We start from the raw sequence: 22779 nt of genomic DNA, 5'->3' as shown, positions 1-22779 counted from the left end.
ATCTAAAGAAGTACTTTTCTTTCCAGATCAAAAAATACCTTCAAAGCATTCTTCTTGTTTTCTTAGCAGAAACCAAGGATCAGCCTCAACCTGATGAGGGTCTAAAGGCATGGGAACACAGTCTCTACTTTCATGGCAGCCCAGGACAGGTAGCATCTAGGACACTGATTGCATGGCTATCAATGGGCAAGAGCACAGGTGAGGAGCTGATTTGGATGAAAGGCATCAACATTGTGACACACATGGGTGTCTCCATACAGCACTGCCAAGGCTGTTAATACAGAAGTCAGCCATGGAAAAAAACAGGGGACATGACCTCTTCTGAGTGACGCTAAAAAGTGTCACTAGTGTCCATGCAAGGGTTTTGTACAGATAGCAGTGCACTTGAAAAGCAGCAATAGTAATCTGCACATGTCCTTAGTCAGAGGCACAAGAGAGTGGGCCCATTAGTGGAATTTATTTTTGTTTTCATCGTAGATTTCATGATGCTGAAGTTGCCTTCTACACATTGGCAGAAACTTGTGTGCAAAAGCAGCTTGCTTTGGGACAAGATTCAGCACTTGCATGTGAGAGGTTGCCTTTTAGAAATATACAGGTTTCCAGCACTACTGATATCTGAAGAGTCGTGGCCTGTTGCTGTCTGTGGACATCAGTGCAGTTTCTGATGCTGGTAATGTACATGCAAAACAGGTTTGAGAAAACAAAAATAAATTTACCTCCAGAGATGTGTGTTCTCCTGTCACTACAGACAGATTGGTACACCTCTCAGAAACTTGTTTGGAGATGAATTTTCCATGGTGATAACATCATGGTCTTATCACTGGCAGTGGAGTTTTCTTCTGATGACCACCTGAGGCCTCTGTGGATACTTATGCTGCTACTAATTTGCTTGATGAATCAGTGACATCAGCACTGATGCTGAAGGCTGGCAGTAAGCAAGGAATGTTTATGGGATATCTGGCTGGCCTGTGCTCTGTGGGGTGAAGCTGCTAGAATCTCTCTGAAAAATTGCTCAGGGGCATACTGAGAGCACGGAGTCGTAACATCCTGTTTTAACTTGAATCCATCCCCCTGGGTATGTCTTTGCCTGCTGTACTTTGCTCACCTGTGTTTACCTCCCATAATCCAGAATTATTGTCAGGTTGCTGACAGTTGCCATTTCACATCCATTCCCAATGGTGAGGGACAACATATTTTAGGAATAATTTTAGTTAGAACAAGAATTTTGTACCCTGGTTGGCTGTTTTCCAAGGACAGATATAAATCTATCCCTCGGGAACCAAGACAAAACATGCTATCCATTTCTAAGCTTCACAATGATTGAATGCAGCCCCAATTAGGCTGAGGCACTCAGCTGTATTTTGTGCACACACTTCAAGGGCAGCTTGAAATACTTTGCACTCTTATCTACAGAATATAGAATGTATATAGTTTAAAAAGTTTAAAATTGAATTTTAGATTTAATTTCTTAAATGCAGTGCTATGCTTCTGTCACAGAAAGACAAATAATTTTCAGAATGCATTTATGCAGGGGGTTAAATCTACCTTGGACATTTAATTTTGAAGTGACCTTGTTTATGCTGGGTGGGAATATGCATTTATTATGTGTTTGTTAAACTACAGCTGCGTGCTCAGCATTGCAGGAATCTGGGGCCTTGCCTCCAAAGGTTAGTATAGTTTTGATTTTAAATCAGTGAAAATTTTATACTGTTTTTTTGTATTATATTAATACATTCTGTATAAAATTTGACCTGTTAAGAAAGGGAGACTCATTCTACATAAAAAATGCTGGTTTTTCTTATACCAATATTTTGGTCATCACCTAAATATTATAGAACTCATCTCTTAGCTTGGAAAGCAAGGCCAGAGTGACATTTAAAATACTGTTCAAAGGAACACAGCAAAAAGCAATAAAACTCTTTCAAGGGCATCTGATATGAATGTGAATAATGCTTTCTGAAATGGCTTTACATCATATACACAACCGAGGACATGCATATCTTTGTTTTTCATCTTTCTTTTTTATCAATATAGCCCAATCTTTTCTTTAAAATTTCTGTTTGTGACCTACTGGGCATATTTTATGGTGCCATTTAGTATCACTGGTGTGGATACTACAGCAGTTTGATTTTAATAAGTTTTAAACAGATATTGCCAGTTTGAAGGTAGCTCTAAGGGTTATGTTTTAGAGTGATCAGTTTTACTCAGTGTTATATAATGAAAGGAAAACAAGACATGGCCTCAAACCATGACATTTAGATGGAGGCTTCAAAAACTCAAAGACTGGATCTTGGCAGTCTGTTGCAGAGTTTTAATTCTGCCTGGTTTAACAAAAAGTCACTTGATAAAATTTAAATCTCAATCCACTGCCCTATTTCAAGTTACCTACAACTTTTGGAAGGTTGTTTTGATTCAGTAAATTAGTAAAAACTGTTTTGAGTGTTGAAATTTGTTCTTACTTTCAGTTCTCAAATCATTTTACAGCCCAGGGACAATTTGAAAGGGAATCAATTTTTTAAAAAAAGGTTTTAATTATGGCAAAATCAAATCTGCAGTTGGGGTATTTGCTTCCTAAATTGAAAGAAAGGAAGGAGGTTGACTTCTGCAAGTGAACGGCAAGCATCACCAGAAGTTTCATTGGTTCAGCTCCTGTGATCTAAGAGAATGAAAAAAAAAATAAAAATGTAAAGTAACATAAATTGAATAGAAGTTATTTTTTAAATGGAATCTTTCTTCTCATCTTTGCTTGTAAATTCCTGTCTATCATAAGCTGTAGTAAGCTCTTCCCTTGCTCTTTTTTGAGTGTTGATAGTCAACAACATTATGACCTGTATTTATGACCTCATAAAGACAAATTAACTATATATTAGTACTGCTTCTGATTGCACTTCTTTAAACTGAGTTTATGGAGGAATTAATCTTGCTGAGTACACCCACTGCAGTCAGATAGCATTGCTAGCTTTGCCATTGATCAAGAGAGCAAAGAGAATTTCTGATCAACACCTTGCAGCCCTCTTTTAACTGTCTGTTGGTACCTGACTTCTGGTATTTATCAATTCTTCAAACAGCCTTTGTTGCTTACCCATCTGACCACTTTACATGACTGATTTTGAAACTTTAATGATGTCTGTCAGAGACCTGTATTTCTGAGAAACAAAAAAAGTTGATAGTTTGATGGCACATTTAGTAGCTAGTTTGTATATGATACCTCCTGCCCAGCACAGCTATAAAATTGTATTGTATGTTTCCTGCAAAAATTTATTCCTTAATTATCCCCAGCAGACTCAGGCACTAGACTTCAGAGCATCAGATGCCTTAGCATAGCACCCATAGTTTTGGGTAAGTAAAATTACAAGAAAATTGGTTCCATCCTGGGTCAAACCAGGACATGTTGACAAACAAGCCAGCTACCAAGACATCAACCAGTTCCCAGCACCTATAGTTAAAATTTTCTCTTCCTGGTGTCATAAGTTATATGTATATATATACATATATATTAGTTATATGTATATATATATATGTATATATAAGTATATATATGTATATATAAGTTATGTGCAAAGTTAGTTACTTCTTCCTGCTAGCTCTGGTGTCTGACACAGCAGCAGCAACAACCTATGGATGGATAGAGACTGAGGCAAAATAGTCTTACTAAAACATACTTGCTCCCTCTGGAGTTTGTCTTCAGGAGACATCTTCCAAGCAGCACATGAAATATTAATTTGTACTTGAGTTGTCATTTGTCTGTGTACCCTTATACTTTGCTTTTGCAGAAGCACTTGAGTATATGGCTCTGTATTTTATCTCTTTATGTTTTGTCTAATGCAATCACTATGTTTTGAGTTAAAAGACTTCTCTTCTGCTAGCTCTTTCCTTTGCATAGTTGATTTGTGGGGATTAGAAACTCATTAAGCATTCACACCCTGTGATGATGGGTGTAGCCTACACAAGCAAACAGATTATTGGAAATGTGTGTAAGGTGTGACATAAAACATATTTAGATAGCAATTGAATCTAAATATTTCAGAGCAGAAATCAGGTGCCAAGTCTGAAGACTTCCATCCAAAGAACTGACTGCAATTTTCAAATTAATATCTCTTTAGTAGAACATAATTTAAAAATAAAATCAATTTAATGCGGTCTTCCCATGTAATCCTCAGTTTATGTATCTCCTATGAAAATTTATCCTGTTACTAAATCAGATTATTCATTTCATAGACAACACAAATGCATATATTTAGAAACTTGGCACACTAATATTAGATTTCAAATTATCCCTCAAGCTAACAAAAATAAACATGGTTTATAAAAAAAAAAGAAACCAAACAAAGAAACAAGCAAACAAAAAAAACATAAAAATGGTTGTGACATTTTATTTTGGTATCCTTAGGAATAAATGCAGCAATCACAGGCCAGTGCTGTTTCAGAATTATTGTGGGGGTTTTTTTAGTGTTTTCTGTTTTGAGTTGTTCTTTTTTGTTTGGGTTGGATTTTGTTTTGTTTTTGTTTGCTTTATTTTTTATCCTGATAGACAGGTATATAATCTAGTTTTCTACTCTTCAAATACCCTACTGTACAGCCTCTCTTCTAACACCACATTTATCCCAGCTGTGTTATTGCATTTCCTCAGGAGTTACATAACCCAAAGCACCAAAAATGGAAAACCAAACTGTGAACTATGTCCATCTTGAATCCTGAATATGTCATGAAACCTGAAAGGAAAAGTGATAATGAGTGGCTGTGTCACTAAGATTGCTCTTCAAGTTAGAATTTAATCAACATAAACAATTGTAATCCTACTTCATCCCGCCTTGTGTTTAACTTTTCAGTCCAAGTAATTGTTGCCCTTCAGTATATTTGTATTTATGTATACATGTGACTAACTTAAGAGCAAATAAAAGTTCCTAGAGCAGGTTTGCTGTATGTGATAAATCATTTGAATAATTTTCCTTATGAGATGGAAGTTATATATATTAAAAAGAGGCAAAATCTCTGGACTGCAACATATAAAGAATTTTTATTATGTGATTAAGTAAATCAATTGACAATCAAAAACCTTGCAAGTTGGTAAGCCTATTCAAAGGCACATTTATAGGTCTACTTATAACTGGATTAGCACTGGATTAGCAACACAGGCTGCATGTTTGTAGCAGTATGAGTTTTTGTAGAATCAGCTATGTAAATTGCATATATGGTATGCAATTATTACATGCATACCCTGTAATAATTATAGTATTATGCATACATATGTAATATGGTGTGTAACACAGCATCACTTAAGGAAGTGCCACTAAAGGAATACACACAGGAATCTGAAGGATGCAATCTTGTACAAGCAAGAGTTCATTTTGAAGATAGTCATAAATATTCATGTACAATAGCAAGTATGTTTGCATATAGATAAGTAAATGTGTACACTCAAACTTTGAGTCCATCACTCTCTGATAATGCTCAGAAAAAACGTCTATAACTAGCTGTCAAGATGTATTCTGGCAAGATGTATTCAGCAAGATGTTGCACTTGGAGAACTTTACTGAGAAACTTACTTTATCTTCCTTCATTAACGAAAGATAAATAATCAAGGTTGCCAAGTCATAGTTTTATTTTAGTCTGTGGCCATGATATGTGTCTACCTAGATTTTGACTGAACTTTAAGTTTGACTTGGAGACTGTTGTAAGCTGCTGACGTTTCACACCTGGTGGGTAGATGGTGTTCAGAAAAACGAATATACTCCCTTCTGTGTCTTCTTCAATTAGGTACCTCAAGTGGTCTAGAGAATCTTTCAGAGTAGACACTTTTTCACCCAAGACACAGGTGCTGTATACCTAAAAAATAGTTACTTGTTATGAAAAAGTTCAAGTGCTGTACCCTAAGATGTCTTTGCTAGCAGAATTTTATATTAGATGACTAGGGAACTGAATTTCAGGCTTTTTCTTGTAAATATTGCATTGTAGAAAAGCAGCCTCCTCTCCTTCTTTTCCAGTGCCATTTGTCTGCAGCACAAGTGGGATTCAGAACACAAACTGAAGAGAATAGGCAGTGGTTGGAAGAGTGTTGAGTGTCCTGACTGGAGTTGAACAGAGCACTCCCATCCTGTGCCTGATTGCTTTAATGAAAGTCTCCACCTGCCTGCACTTGGTACAAGACCTTTCTTGTGTTTCAGGCATGCATCAGCTAATGCCTTTCAACTAGATGCATTTCCCTGTGATCAGGAACCAAAGTTGACTGCCCAGACAAATCCCAGGCTGACAGGTAGGAGCCTTACAAGCTTTAAGTGGATCCAGGATAAAGGGCTTTCAAATGACTATGCTTTCTGGGTGGATTTTTTTTTTTTTTTTTTTTTGTACTTATGCATTGTAATTTCATCCAAATTTTATTTTAAACAAGAAAAGTGTCCTGAATCTCACTTCTCATTTGTCTTATGGCATCTCCTTATGCCTTTTCATACACTTGGCTGTTCACTTGGGTTTGTCAGCTCAGCTTCTGCTTCAGTGTAGTCTGGTTGCAAATAAATCAGGGCACAAAATTCTTATCTTGGTAATAACATAGACTTGGTTTTTGGTTAAAGACAACTTAATCTTAAATAAAGTCAAGGTGATATTTTATTCTTAATAATCCCATAAGTCTCACAGTTAAACTTAAAATATTTTACTGAATGAATTATTTGTGTTCACTTCATTCAAGGGGTATATTCTTTATTATGAGAGAAATATTGACAAGTTGTGGGATCTGCCACAGGCAGAGAAATGAATGTGTGATACTGATAACAAGCAATATACTCCTTTTTGTTTTCAAACACCATTTCACTTCATGAGTAAAGAAGGCCACATCATGCCTACCCTTTGCCTCTTTGCTCTCTACATTCAGACAAAAGATAAACAAGATTGCTCCTACAGAAACCTAAAAGAAGATTGCTAATATTGGTGCCAGAGCTTTCTGAGTAATACGTTTGATGGCTGTGTTGAGTGAGCTCAGAGCACTGGGCTGCTCTTGGGTTGACACAGCCCCTGTGTTGGATTCAGCCACCTGGGTTACAATTATAGGGCTGGCATGTGGAAACAAGAGTAGAAGGAAAACCAACAAACGAACAAAAAATGGGGCTTGAACAAGATTCCCCCAGCATTAAGAAAGGAGGACAACTACATCATGATGATTCTCTGGCTGATGCCTCTCTCTCATTTCCCCTAAGGGAAAGGAAACTTCACCCTTGGGTGCTTGTGTTCAAGCTGGAGCCAAACACTGCCAGTTCCTTGCCGCCACTCTGGGTTCCTCTTGAGAAGATGGCACTCTGGTGGCACACCATTTACTGTTGTTGAGCTGTGTCTCCACTTACAGCAGCCTCCTTGGCTGTCCTGCTCCAGTGGTTGCTGCAGCAAAGCCCAGAATTGTCACACTCTGGCATGGCAATTGTGTTTGTGTTTTGTAGCCCCTACCAAGCTATCTGCTGTCTTTCTTCCTCCTATCCTAACAACTACTGTGATTCTATGATAGCTAGCCAAGTAAACTCCACCTATCTGCCCATAGTTGGCAATTATCTCACACTTTTGCCTCATCATTCATCAAAACAAAGACTGGGTAGGTTTAGAGGGGACCTTAAAGATCATCTAGATCCAACCCTTCTGCAATGGGCAGGGACACCTACCACTAGATCAGGTTGCTCAAGGCCCCATCCAGCCTGCTCTTGAATACTGCTGGGGATGGGGCTTCCCCAACTTCCTTGGGCAACTTGTTCCAGTGTTTTACCACCCTCATAGTATAGAATTTCCTCCTAGTATCTAATCTAAATCTCCTCTTTTCACATTTCAATTCATTGTCCTCTCACTATGAACCCATGCAAAAAGTCCTACTCCAGCTTTCTTTTACAGAATCAGGGAATCACAGAATGTTAGGGCTTGGAAGAGATTCATTGAGCAGTTCCAGCGCTCTGTCATTCTCACAGTGAAAAATATTTTCCTCATGTTTACATGGAACCTCCTGTGCTCTACCTTGCACCTCTTAACCCTTGTCCTGTCATTGGACGTCACTGAGAAAAGCCTGGCTCCATCCTCCTGACATTCAACCTTTACATATGTATAAACATTTATGAGGTCACCCCTCATTCTTCTCCAAATTAAAGATACTCAGCTCCCTCAGCCTTTCTTCATAAGAGAGATATTCCACTCACTTAATCATTGTAGCTCCCGGGAACTCTTTCAAGCAGTTCCCTGTCCTTCTTGAACTGGGGGGCCCAAAACTGGACACTATATTCTGGATGTGACCACACCAGGGCAGAGTAGAGGAGAAGGAGAATCTCTCTCAGCCTGCCAACTACACCCCTTGTAATGCACCCCAGGATGCCATTGGCCTTCTTGGCTCTAAGGGCAGGTTGCTGGCTCGTGGTCCAAGTACATGTGGTGGCTTCTGCATCACATGGATTTTTTTTATTGCTCATACAGTTAAGTCTGAAAACACAGCAAAGGAGAGGGAATGGAAGAATGAAGAGATGAATGGAGTCAGGCTGAAAGCCAGAGATGTCTGTTGTTTCCACAGCAGAGATTTTTGTAACTTCGTTACATGATCTAGTAGTGTACATTTCTGGAGGCACAACAGTAGCAAACCCGAGAGTCATGGGTATGTGCTTGTGTGTGACTGGGGTATTATAATCTCCAGATTTATTAATTCTCCTGTTGGAAATTTATAAACCTAATTAGTAGTATTTCTCCCTTTGTAGTGCAGTGGCAGACACATTGCTAAAGATAGAGAGGGAAAAAGCGGATGGTAGGTGTTTGACTGATTTCCATAAAACAGTTTGATTCCAGTTTCCACTGTTCAGTTAGTTCCAGACAAGTTTCCTACAATACATCTCCTTTCCTGGCAGGAACACAACTTCTCTTCCTTGCTTTGGGTACTAATTCCAGGATCCTATTCTGAGTGGCCAGAAGGCATCCTGCCTCCAAGCTGTGGCCTTGATGTGATGCAACTGTTGGTAGCTCCACTTGCTTTCATGAAATTTCACATTTTTTTTCACTGAGTTTGAATTGTATCAAATTTCTGAAGATTTTAGCATGTTTCTCATGCAACATCTCATGCAACTGCAATTATGTTCATTTATCTATTTATCTTTTATTTAGCTTTTCCTTAATTTTCCTTTTTTTTTTTTTTTTTTTTCCCTTTTTCAACTTCTCCTCTGTGAACGTGTCCCACAGGCTCTGATTTTTCTCCTCAATAAGCAGTACTGGGAAGGATCCAATTAATGTCTTTTTAAGTCCTCCTAGGAACACTCCTTGCCTTCAGTGATTAAGATTGCCTCTGTAAATTTACCCAATTAATACTGTCCTAGTTTTGATCATGTGAACTTTGTTCCCAAGGTTTTAAAAGGTTCATCAGTCTTTCTTTTTTATAATAACTAATGTGATTATAAGAAATATTACAGTGTCTTAGAATTGCCTGTTAATGTAGCATCTGCTTTTTGAAAGTGAAGCTACTAGTAAAAGAAGGTTAAAAGGTGTAGTGAATACTATAAAGAATCATGGGGCCCGTGCACAAGTTCTTATTTCTAATTTCCAGAGATTTTACATGTAACTTTATTTTTGTTTACAATAGCTCTGCATATATGCATTTAGTGAAACACAGAATTTCTATGGAAATTACTTGAGAAACAAAATACATATACTGTGAGGAAATAGTTAATAAAGAAATTGGGTATTATTGTACTCAGCATCATTAGTACCAACGAATCATCTTGACTCAGAAACATATATAAGAAATATATTCTGTAATTTATCAGAGTTAAATGGGAACTTGGGAAATTTAGTTTAAACATGGGAAACATAAACTGCATATAGTTGCATTTCCTGCTAGTCAGGAGACAGAAGCTATATTCTCAGCTTTCCCATAAAGAACTCCTATAACAGAATGGCAGTCTGAAAATTTCCTAGGCATCAACAATCCCCAAAATCCAAGTGATCAGCTAATAAGAAATAGTTTAGCTAGTGATTACTGGAAGGTGATCATGATTATTTCTAATTGAGATGCTAAAGGAGTGGAGAGTTTCTTTGCTGGAGTAAACTGTCATGGATGAAGGATGTTAAATGGGCAGTGACACAACAGCTGCAGCTGACAAGATGGAGATGCCAGCAGTCACTCAGCTTCCAACAGTGACATGACTTTGACAAGACCTGGGTTTTATGATGGATGTGCCTACGCAGAAATGTGTGCTATAATTTTATTTTGCTATCTCTGGTTATGAATTTATGTTTTAAATATTCAAGAAAAGCAAATAATGGCAGTAACTATGCAAATAAAATTTGGATGTTCAACAGTCACCTAGGTACCAAAGGGTTATTACTGTAATATTACCTAATTCAAGCTTATCTGTATTAACATGTATTACAAAGATGTCTTGCATTTGTCAAACTCTGGGGGTTTTGACAAAAATAACAACTTTTTTTTACTTGCTAATTAAACAGAGAATCTCATTCAAGAGTATTGCTTTAAGCACTGTGGGGATGAACTGTTGCCCTGTTTGTATTTTTACATGTACTTTGGGTTTTCTTGATAACTAGTGCTTAAAATTTTGAATATTCCTTAGAATATTGATATTTTTTAGCACAAGTAACTTTCAAGTAGTTCATTTATGAATGTGTTTAAATCAAGAGTTAGATTTCATCTAAAATAGAGTACTTTAGTTTTTGAATTTGACAATTTTCTTATTGCTGTATATTGATTTATCAGAAGACTAAGACCTACAAGAATTGTGTCTCACAGACAGCTAAAATAAGTGGTGCTTAGCCACCAATGTGGGCATTAAATAAAATGCTCAAAATTAATTACAGTGGAGCCTGAAATGGACAGGAGGATGCAGAAGCAGAGATCTTGGCTATCGGGGTAGAGGCATTAAGAGAAAAAGGAAAGAATGAATGAGAGAAGATTCCCTTCTTATACAGACTGCATCTTTGGACTACAAATATTCTCTCTATGGTATTCTGAGTTAAAGCTATACTAAGATTTTGGAAACTCTTGCTGCTCAATGTGCAAATATACAATACTCTGTATATTGAGAAATATGAATTCTATTCACAGCAAGTCAGGATTCACTGCCCATGTGGTGTTGGCATTCTAACTGAAATAATTTAAAAGGAGAAAGAGAAAACATGGCCAGATCTAAATTTTTTCTCTCACCCCTCCCTTCTTCCCAAGCCCAAGTTGCTTGACTCACACTTCCTGCCTGCCCCTCAATACTGCTCCTGCAAACTGAAAGTGAGGTTCAGGAATGGGGAAAAAGAGGAAAGGAAGCAAATTATCTCAAAAGTTCAATTCTACTTGCTGGAGAACCTGTGCAACAGAGAAAACCTGAGGCAAAGTCTGTAGACCCACTCTTTGAAATATGTTTCTGAGTATTCCCAGATAAATGTTTTCCTTACAGGGCACATAAAAGTGTAGTCCTATGGAGTGAGCATGTTAGGAACTGTTACCAACTTTAAAGGTATTTTTCTGAGATATCTGTGTGGGAGCATAATCCTGTTGCAGGGCAAGTAAGAAGGATAAGCTTGGTTTGTATTCTGCAGTGTTGCACAGGCCTAAATCTTGAACTGACCTGCTGAGAATTTGTCAGGCACTGTTCTGACCCTATAAACCACCATGCTGCAGCTCAGAAATCATGGAAAAGGTTAAACCGTGACAGAGATCTTGGTTTAGATTCAGTAAAAACATTGTAGCTAAACCATCTCGTCTGCCCCCTCTTGTCAGGTTTTTCTCAGACAAGCAACAAAGCTGTCACCAGCTCAGGGATGGCCACTTCTCCTGTTTGGGAAGGAAGCTGAAATGCCATAAAAGCTGTCACTGAAATCTTCCCAGGCTCTGTTCCAGGTAAAAGCTTTTATGTCTTGTTCCATCAGTCTACATTATGGTAAGAAAATCAGGTTACCTTCCTCTCTTGTGGAAGTAAAGAAAATGACAGTTCAGTTCCTCTGACTGCCAGCCAGATGGCTCAGATGACACATAAAACATGAGAATATAAAAAGCTATCCCTTTCCTAAGGTCAGTTTAAATATTTAGAAAAGTAAGAACACTTTTTACATTATTTGCTTTTTTTTTTTCCTCTGAAAACTATAAACTGAATATTGTTTCCTTTTTTTTTTAAAGTTATCTAATTAGAGATGGTAATAATTGTATACACAATCAGTTTAACATTACAAACATTACATCCATACTATAATACAAATCCTATGTATATTATACAGCAAACAGATACCCATTTTGGGTCTCTACTCATTGTATGCTGTGTATTTTGGACCTTTAGACACAAATGTATCTACAGATCATAGCTAAAGGAAACTTAATGCTACTAGAAGCAAATCTTACTCAGTTTCCCTATTCTCCCCATCTTATATGGCTGCAGTAGTTGTGAAGGAAAGAAAGCCTTAGCACTGACAAAAAAAGCATGTTAAAGCAATATTACACTTCTAGATCGCTCTGTGAGAGATCTGAGGATTGTTCTGATCCCAGAACAAGCTTCTCATGCAATGGCATTTTTTGGGACCAACGAGGAGCTTAGGCTGCTGTTCCATACATCCTGGTCTATTTTTCTCACTGAAATATACACAGTACTAATTCACTGCTTCATAACCCTTGATGGCTCTGTGACACTTTCTTCATCAAAATCAATTTACATAGCACATTACAGTCTTAGTTCAGTAACTGGTGAATGACTGTGTATGGTTTAGATAATGTAGAATTACCATGTATCAAACCCAGAGCTTATTCCTTGTGTAGTGAAGAACAGAATGGGAAACAAGCAAAGATTTGAATTACTGGTGTGTGACAGAAAGTACCTGAGATGCATTTGGACATTGCTCTCCTTAGAACTTCTGAACCCTTTGTATCCTTTTTAAAAGGAAAGAAAGAGCTTGAAAAGTGAACAAAAGGGGTCTTTTACTTCAAAGCTGGACAATTAGACTTTGTTCTTTTCTTGAGCTCAAGAGCTTTTGCTGCATGGTATTACCAGAAGATGTTTTTGACATTATACTGCTTTGAGGATTCTCAGACTGCATTACTCTGCAGTGATCTAGAAAGAAATCAGTGGGGAAAAAAATCACATGAAATTATTCTTGGCCAGCCTGCTACACAGAAATCCCTGTTTCTAGATACATATAGGGATTATTTTTTTTTCAAACTGAATACTTCTAAATCAAAACCAATATTGAAATTAAGTACTTAACAAATAGTATATAAATACATAATGTCTAGTCCACAGCTGTTGGGATTCTCTGCTGCTTCCAAATATCAGGGTGTAAAAATAGCCCATAGAAGTAAGGAAAATGAGAGATAGGGAGTGATACCCATGCATGAACGGATTGGTAAGGAAAATATTTAAGCTTGCTTTTTTTACAGCAGTAATTGGTGTGTGCAACATAATTTAAAAAAAAAAAGAATGGCTCCTTTTCTTCCACAAATAAAGATTTGTGGGGGAAAAAGGTAAAAAAGTTTTCTCTTTGTATCCTCGCATAGCACAATAACATGGAAACATTCACTGAAACTGACAGGCATTTAAAAGGAACTATTTTAACCCTGTGCATAATTAAACCATAAAACTCACTATAATAACATCATTACAGATACAGTTTTATGGAGCTGTGAATATTGTTATCTATGTAAAATATTTTTTAAACAGTCTCTCTCTTTTCAGAAGAAAGATAAGCCATCATGCTTCAAGGCATAAGTCAAACTCTAATTATCAGGACTTAGAAGCTCTCCTCTTCCACTAATAATATCAGATGACTTTATTCCTGGGTTTCTGAATTTTCTACTGTTTCTTAAATGGTGGTTCTAGTACACTTTTGGTCAAGACTCCGTTAATTCTTCTGATGGCCACACTTCATTCTAACAGTGCAAGAAATATCTAGACAGAACAGGGTATGTTGAGCTGTGGATTCTTAAAAAGTTCTAAATATCTGATTGGGCCAGGGATTGATATGAACTTTGTATCCTACACTGAAGATGGGAAAGTACTAAAATAATGGTTTAATGTCATTTATTATTTGCAATTTTCTAGTGTGTTTCTTTGGGCAGAAACAAAACAAAATCAAATCCTAATCAAAATCTGATGCAGAGACTACAAGTAATCAGTTTTCAACTGAATACAGAAGACTACCTGAAGAAAACAAATCATGATTTCTGAATTAGGGATGACCCATATCATTTGTTTCAGACTGCACAGTAAATCACACAGAAAAATAGATGCTGTGATAGGGAATTAAACAAATTGTTGCTGTCTGAGCACCAGTGCAACATTGTATGATCACAGGGATGTCATTTCTGAATCTATATCATTCTTTTAGAGTTGACAAACTCAAGATGTTTTCTATCCATAGGATATGTCCTTAGAAAGAAATAACACAGTGGAGGGAACAGCAAGCCCTGTACTATCTAATGTTTGCAGTTATTTCAGCTCTAAGGTCCAGCCTAACTGCAGGTAAACAGCTTTCCATATTCTTTCAATCTCTGTCACTTCATGAAGTGGGGGAAAACTTAATTCAAACTGATGTAGAAATTTAGGAGAGTGTCCTTCCCAATCTAATCTAATCTAATCTAATCTAATCTAATCTAATCGTTATACTATCTCCCAGCAGAGAATGATCACCAGAGCTTCCACGTACATGTTTAAATGCAGACATTAGGTCTTACTGTACCATACCTTGGAGTACCTCCCATTTCAGTGAGCAAGACAATAACCCATGCCTCCTAGGAGGACCTCTGTCTTCACAGGACAAGTTTAAAGGGCATTTAGAAGGTGTTCAGGTAGTACGGTGATACTTAAATAGGTGAACAGAACATATTATGGCCAGTAAAAATGGCAATGGAGATTTAAGTATTCAGAATGTAATTATCAGAGATGGATTTTAGCCAGCATATTAGCTGAGCTAATGCTCTTTCATCAAAGTACAGTGAGATTTCTGATGAATTCTGATTGAGATGAAAAAGCTCACCTCTCATAAAAAATGTCATGCATGGTATTGAGGAGTTTACTTGCAGTTTAGCAGTTGTACCTCATCTTTCTTGAAAGCTGTATCACCTTCTTATGTCCTTGATATTACAAGATGGTACAGTGAAGACTTGGAGGGGAGTTATGTGGTGTCTAACTACTTTTCCATTCAGTACAGTCCTTGTTTAAATTTAATTGGTGTTTGAGTTTGCCCTGGAGATTTACTGAAAAAATGTGTTAATATAAATTATGTACGTGTTTGAAAAAAGATTCCAAAGAACAATCAGATGTTCTTATTTATCTGGGGACTCCCAATCTTTTAAGGATGATAAAAACTGCTGTAATTACTCTTAGGAAGTTTAGCATATGTAAGATTCCTCTTACCTAGAGAGTCTTTCAAATTGTGAACAAAGGACTGTGTGTAGCACATTAATATTAATAGACCCCTAGCTCTACCTCATCACATATTTCTCCATTTGCTATTTCCTACTCTGTTCATCAGCACTTGCTTCATACTCTGGCATTTGTTTCTATTTTTTCTCTGCTGTTTCTCTCCACACAGTGAAGAACACAATTGTAACCCATAATGGAGATGAGCTGAGCAGACATGAGAGGAATTCTCTCCACCTCTTAAATACTTTCTTACAAGACAGAAATTCTCTCTTTGTGGCTTCAAGAACATTCTGATTTTCTCTGATACATAAACACCAGCACAGCTTAATACAAAGATATTTTATTTCAGTTCTTGCCCAAACACTTGATAAAGGAAATTAGTAAACAAATGAATATAGAGCATCTACAAATCTACGTATAGAATCTCTTAGCTTCACCAGGTCTTTTACATTTCATTCCCTGAGGAGATCCAGGCTACTAAGAGCCAGATGCAACCGATTTGGTTGAGTGAATCTGTCAGCCACCTGGAGCTGAGTTGATTTGTCCTGCTCCTTGCAAGCTGTGTGTCTTGATGGAACCCCAGGTTTTGAGGAGCACGGTACCTGAGTCGTGATATGCAGCAGCACTTGCAGTCTCCCCGTGGGACTCTTTCATGTGATCCAGCATGCAAATACTGCACTATCAGCATGATTTGGTTCTTCTTCCATTAGAATGAATGTAAGTGGAGAGGTTTGGCTATAATGTCTGTAGCTATGCAAAGTAGCCTAGTAATTATAATTTTACTTTTTGCCCCCACCCTTGTGTCCCTTACTATTGTATACATTGCTTCCTCAAGGCTTTTTCCTTGAGCATGTTCTACCCCAGAGTAGAGGAGGATCCTTCTTGCCTTCATCAGACAAGTACATGATATCTCTGTGTTCAGAGATATCAAACTCTTTCAAACAGGCTCAAGAATTTTCATCTTCAGAAAACTGTTCTCTAAATGGCTGCACTGTGCCTTTGCTCTGCAAGACTCACTGTTCCAGAAACTGGGTACAGTGATTTGTAGCAACTCTATAAATGTTAGAAATGCAGTTTACGAGATTGGATTTGAATGAAAATGGGAACATGGGGGTTGTCCTTGAATTTAATGAAAAATGGCACCAACAAACATTGCGATATATCTGTTTTGTGGTTTTTCTATTTTTGTTTTAAACAAATAGACAAAAAAAAAAAAACAAAACAAACCCAAAACAAAACCTGAAAAAACACACAAAAAAGCCCAAAAGCAATACAGCCACGTGGTGTAGTTACTAGTATTGAGGACACTTCTGTGTTATAACTTAACATTATGTCTTAAAGAACTAACCCTTGCTAGAGGGGAAAAAACAATCAGTGGATATGCCTTAAAGTTCATGAACTTCAGTGTGCTTTCCCAGCTGTCCTTCAAGCTATTTATTTCAGATTGGATGGCAGTGGTAAAGGTTAAAAAAAAATAATCTGTTAATAAACTTTAGTGCTTTAAATCTCTGGTTTGAACTTGTAAGGAGAAAAAAAAAAAAAAAAAAAGTCCTTTATTATTCTCCTTTGCTCAAAGCAGAACTGAATCTTAAGTCCAGAATGGTTTGTGTGCCAGTTTTCCATCTTATTTGCCACTTTGCTGGATAAAAAAAAACATTTTCTTTGATGCAGCAAAATGGAGAAATAAGCCTGACAACCAGCCCTGCACATCTGTAGAGTTAATGCTCATCTCTTGTGCTGCTTCCAGCATTCTCCTCACAGCATCTTTCTCATCTCTGTTCTATTCTAATAGCTTGTAGTCTTTCAGCATGCCTTATTCTAAACCATTTTTGTTCCTCAGCTGGATGCTGGCCTTGTGAAATCTTCACCTGTGGGGAGAGAGGATGGGAATCTAGATAGAGACTGTCTGGACTAATTCCAAATTACAGGATGTAAGGTATATCTAATTTTTTTTCCTTTCTTTTAAGCTCTACAAACTAATCTACTCTGAAAACTTAACTGCTTTTTAGACATTTTTTTTCAATAAGAAAATTTTTGTTTGTATAATTCTATAGGAGTTTGTAGGTGCCATCTATGACTTTGCCTGTTACTTTGCAATGAAAGAGATATTGCTCAGTTTATTTTGAGGATTTTTGCCAGCCTCCAAAAAACCCTATCCTCTCTTTCCCTTCCCTGAATGACCGCAGGCTTTGAAGGAACACTTAGAGCTGGCATAAAAACCTGTAGTGGTGAACAGTTTGTGTGATAGAGCAAAATGTGGAAATAGACAGGGACTACAAGAATAATTACTTCAATATTGCAGCTGTCCCTTTTCTCTTAGGTTCTACTTCTTGCCTACAAAGTAGCAAGCAAGTGATGAGTGATTGCTCATAGTAGTGATGTTGTCATGGTTCAGAAATCTTTTTTCTTGCCTGTTTTTCTATTTTTAAAACTTAATAAACTGAAGCCCCACCGGAGAATTTATATTCTTTTGAGCTCAAATATGTGGACATGCTTCCCCTCTTGAAAGATGGAAAGTTTTTTCCTCTCATTTTCCATAATTTAAACTGTTTTCTGTAGTCTCTTATTTTATCATTTAAGAAAGGAGACAGGGAAATGAGCTCACCAAGAAGCCACTTCCACTTCAGTGGAATTTTAATAACTAACTACGTATTTTCAAAAGATCTGATGGCATTTGGTTGTAATTCTCCTTCAGTCTAAGTTTCAGATCTTAGGTCTGAACTGGACTGTTTTGAAATCATACTTCATTACTATGTGAGCTTTACACATTTACAGACAGTATTTCAGACTTGCATATAATAAAATGTTTTATTAAGTGCATGTTTGGAATTCTGCCAGTCTGGTAACACAAATTGTTATGATGCAAATACAGCTACTAATTTTCCTCCAAATTCATGCTAGAACAGTTGATACAGAACCAGGTTTAATTGCTGATTGTAATTGACAGCTCTTTCCTGAAGCTGAAGAAAATTAATTGTCAGTCATTTGTTAGTTTTTGCTGTCTTCTGATATCCTCAGGATTGCAAACATATAAAAGAAACTGCTATTGTGAATGTACTTTTCTCTTCTGATTTAGATCCTGTCTAACTTTGTTGCTTCCTCTGGTTCCTGAGATACTGAACATGATAAACAGATTTCTCAACCCTGTATTTCTCTTGAGTGAGTGGGTCCTTTGCTGTACTGATGTAAAGTTTTTCAAGTGTCTGTGAGGGAGTGAAAGCAGCTTCATTTTTCTCTTGAAAGCAATTTATTGGCTCACTTCTAAGAAGCCACTCAGGAGGAATGCTGAGAAAGAAGCACAAGTGCATCAGACTTGATATACTGCTAAACTGTAGCTATGAATATGGAGAGATACTACTTTAGGATTTCCTCCCAGGAGGAAACTTCCATTTTTAAACGGAAGTTTTATCTCCATCATGTTTAACAGTCTAGGGTGGCTTTATTTTTTTTTTTTCTATATTCAGCACTTCATCAATTACTTCTTAATTCCATTTATTGCATTCTACCTCTGCAATGATTTATGTTTGCTGTTTAATCTGCCTACAGTTATGATTTTCACCAGAGAGCAAAAAACTGTGGCTATAGATAGGGTATTTAGTTGTTAATCTCAATAAGCAAACACTGGCTGCTTAATATTCCAAGATTTGATGATGCTATTGGACAGTGTTGCACTATATGAGGTTAAAACAATTTAATATTTCCTTTATCACCAGGCTATTTTAGGTTACATTTAAGAATAACTTTTCTATTTGCAGCTAAATGGGTAAGATTTTTTCTGCATTCACAGGATATTGACTGCCCTCACTCAAAATGACCTGGTGGACTGTTTTATGACAGCTGAATTAAGGTTTACTATTTGCCTAGGCAGGAAGATTTGAGCTTAATAGTAACTAATTGCTAACATATCATAATCTACTCTCATAAAGTCATTAAAGGTAAGATAGGTGGGACTCTTCCTTGAACATCAACTTTTATCTGAATTCTGTCTGACCTTGCTGTCAGACTGAAAAGAAATTTTGTATTAGATGGGGAAGCTGAGTATGTGTTTAAATGCAGATCCCCATTCAACTGCCTTACACAAGTTATTTAAATTATCAGTGAATGCCCACCTGTGGGGACTGTGTTTTTGGGTGTGTCTAGTAAATTTTAATTGACTTTAGGGCAATGAGGTAGTGAATGCTATTCTTAAGCACTTTCCATTTTGGTAGTCCAGAGAGAGGAGGCTAAAACATGAGGAAACTCTCCTGAACTACTCTCTTGGATAATAATACAGAAACCTAGTGAAAATATGTCACTAGCAAAATGTCACTATGTGTTCAAAGCAGTTCCTTCTCTTAAGAGACTACTTCATGATATTGCTCTTCTTTAGGCTTTTTAAATGAGCATCACTCTTGTGAAATTCCTTAGTTTCTTGGGTGGCCAGTGAAGATGCATTTTTGTTGTGTGGTTTTGTTTTTTGAATTTAAATTTAAAGGTAGTTTTTCAGTTTTAGATGTCTGTAAATACATCTAGCTAGTTGTTCTGTCTACATTTCCAAAGGAAAGAAGAATTAATGTGGTCATTCCTTCTAAATTCTCTCTTTAGCATTTAATCTCTTATTTCAAAGTAATGTCTGCTTAGCCTTTAAACACCAGAGAATTCCTCAATTGCCCCCATAGGAACTGTAAAGTTGTAACTTATTAGATATCTGGGCTTCATACTATGAGGGACAAAGCCATACACAATGGGGATTTTTAATTCTGCTGATTACAGAACTTCTTGTATAATTGTTCTGGAAGCTTGTGGCAGACTGTTGTCAGAGGTATGCTACCCAACCTATTGCAGACTTCAAATGCTGTCAAATGTACAGAGTTAAATGAATATTTTTCTGACATGTGAATCTTTGTGGACGAGAGATTTTTTTTTTTCCAAAAACCAGAGCAGTTTCTACTTCTTGGAAACAGGTATAGTTCTGAAATAAAATCATTTAAAAAATAAAGGACACTGAGGAGATCTAGACATTTTGTATTTGTTGAACAACTTTCTGTCTTTTTTCCTTCCTGATTATAACCAGACTAACCTTTGGGAAAAGGGTCTGAATGTCCAGGAAACTCCCATAAAGAATACCGAAACTCTCATAAAGCATACTGAAAAGGTCAGCTTTTGTGTAACTCGGAATTGTGCAATTCAAAGGATGCAGTTTATAGAATGGCATTTAAGTTACCTCATCATAACAAGAACTGTTTCTCCATAACTGATGGGAAATAGTCCTCCCTGATGTATTTTTTGTGTTTCTGCTTCTCCTCTGTTCATGCACATACTGGTTTGGCATGCGATGTTTCACAGTCATATACTGCATTTTTAAATTATTTTTTTCTTTTTTTCTTCTCTTATTTAATAGTTTGTTAAGTTCCGATAGAAGGGACAAGCCAGGCTTGAGCTATTGGGGCAGAATGAGTTCTAGTGTGCTGCTGATGAAGAGGTGTTGGTTTTTGTGTGTTTCCAGGAGCATTGAGAACCTCAAAAGGTTTGGGAGTGTTTGAGTTTTAATACAGCTTTAGTAAAAGCTTTTATATCCCAATCTCTTTAACCAAGAAATCTGATTCAAAATGCTCAGTATTTTCTCTTGAGATGTCCAGTGATCTTTAGAGGTTATGAAAGTACCTACACTTTTGATGATTTAGGAGCTCTGAAGAAGGCAGAAATACATCTTTGGGCCAGGCAAAACACAGGGTAGTACTAACACCTTTCCCTCCAGTGAACTCAAATGTTCTGCAGTAAAATTACTCTGCAGTAAAACTTTAGGGAAAATTCTGGTTCTTCCTTAAGCGAGTAATTGTAGTCCATCTCTCTTAGACTTGGCAAATCAGAACTGACATGGAAAACAATGAAATCTATTGATTTGAAGCTGTCCGGTGTATTAAAAAGCTGGTAAACAAAGAATATTTCCTATTATTGAGTATGACACTTGTCATGGTTGTTATTAAAGTTTCTAGGCTCAGATCAGCCACACCATTAATACAAAGACAAGAGCTTTGTCCTGACACAAGGTGTGAGGAGCAACATGGCTCAAGGATGGAGCAGGAACTGAAGTCTGACTGACTGCTGGAGACTACCTGTTCAGAGGAGAAATACATGGAAAAACATTGTTGCTGGGACCCCAGTCATATGTAATTTTCCAGCCATTTATGTGAGTCTTAAGGCTTCAGAAGCCTTTCACAGGTCTTTTAACTTCAGCCATTTTTACATGCCTATAAACCTCCCCTTAAATCCTACTTTTCTGAAAGGAAAAATGCTATTTCCACACAAACTTCAGCAACAATAACAACAAAACAAACATCCTCCCCCAAAAAACCCACCCAAAAAACCAACCAACCAAACAACAACCCAAAAACTAAAACAAAACAAACCCCCCAAAATCAAGGGATCAGTGATCTTTGTTTCTTAGGTAGCTGAGAAAGGATGAGCAAGGAAAGAAAAAGAGTTTGCCTTTCAAGAGTCAGCTTGTTTGTTTGTTTGCCTTCTTTCCTCCCAGTGCTTCATTTGTACACATCCTAATCAAACAATTATAATCCTCTCTTTAGATAAATGTCTGCTTCCAGACTTCTTGTAATTGGTTTCTATTTTATGTTTCTTATTCTGCTGAGAGACTTGTTAACTACTATAGGTATTCTTGGTGTCAGTAACGAGATAATTTATATTTTAATTAAACAGAGCTGCTACAAAATATTAAAAGAGATGCCAGGAGCCTTTATCTCGACTTGTATCCTTGAATTTTCAATGACCTGATACTGAAAAGTGACTCTTGCTGTCCAAATCCCACAATGTGTCCAAGCAACTTTCTTTCTTTCATCAGGTTATAAGGTTATTTTAACCTTTTTGTACTTAACTCTTGCTCTTTGCTTGAAATACATGTGTAGGTATGCAGTGGCAATAGTGCATCTGCTTTTCAAGTACAGTCTTAAAAAAACAAGACTGAAGGGCAGGTTGTTTTGATATTTCCATTTTATTTTCCCTCATCAATACAGTGCACAGTAATAATGCAAAAAGGGCCTCATCTTTCTCTCCCTCCCTCTGACTCTTCAGGTAAAATAAGCTTACTCTGGCAAGTATACTGTTTTAGTACTCTGAACCAATCACAGCATCTGTTCATATAATGTGAAGGAACGTAACTCCAGGCAGATATCACTGCTGAGACAGCTTAACTCATAGTAAAATAAAAGCCTACTCACCTTCTTGTTTTAACTGAAAAAAAAATAAAAGCTTGGCATAATATTTTTAAGGTTTAGAGAAAAGAAGAGTTAAAATGGAAAGCATGAGACTGGAAAAACCGTAAAAATTAAAACCTCAAAATTTGTTCCATGAGTATGTAGCAGGGAAATGGGGAATAGCAATAATTGTGAGGAAGTGAATAATTTAATTTTGAAGCTAAAATGTACACTAC

This window comes from Calypte anna, chromosome 3 (genome assembly GCF_003957555.1).
Source record: "Calypte anna isolate BGI_N300 chromosome 3, bCalAnn1_v1.p, whole genome shotgun sequence".
NCBI classification, from domain to species: domain Eukaryota; kingdom Metazoa; phylum Chordata; class Aves; order Apodiformes; family Trochilidae; genus Calypte; species Calypte anna.
Note: the sequence above shows the minus strand (reverse complement) of the source record.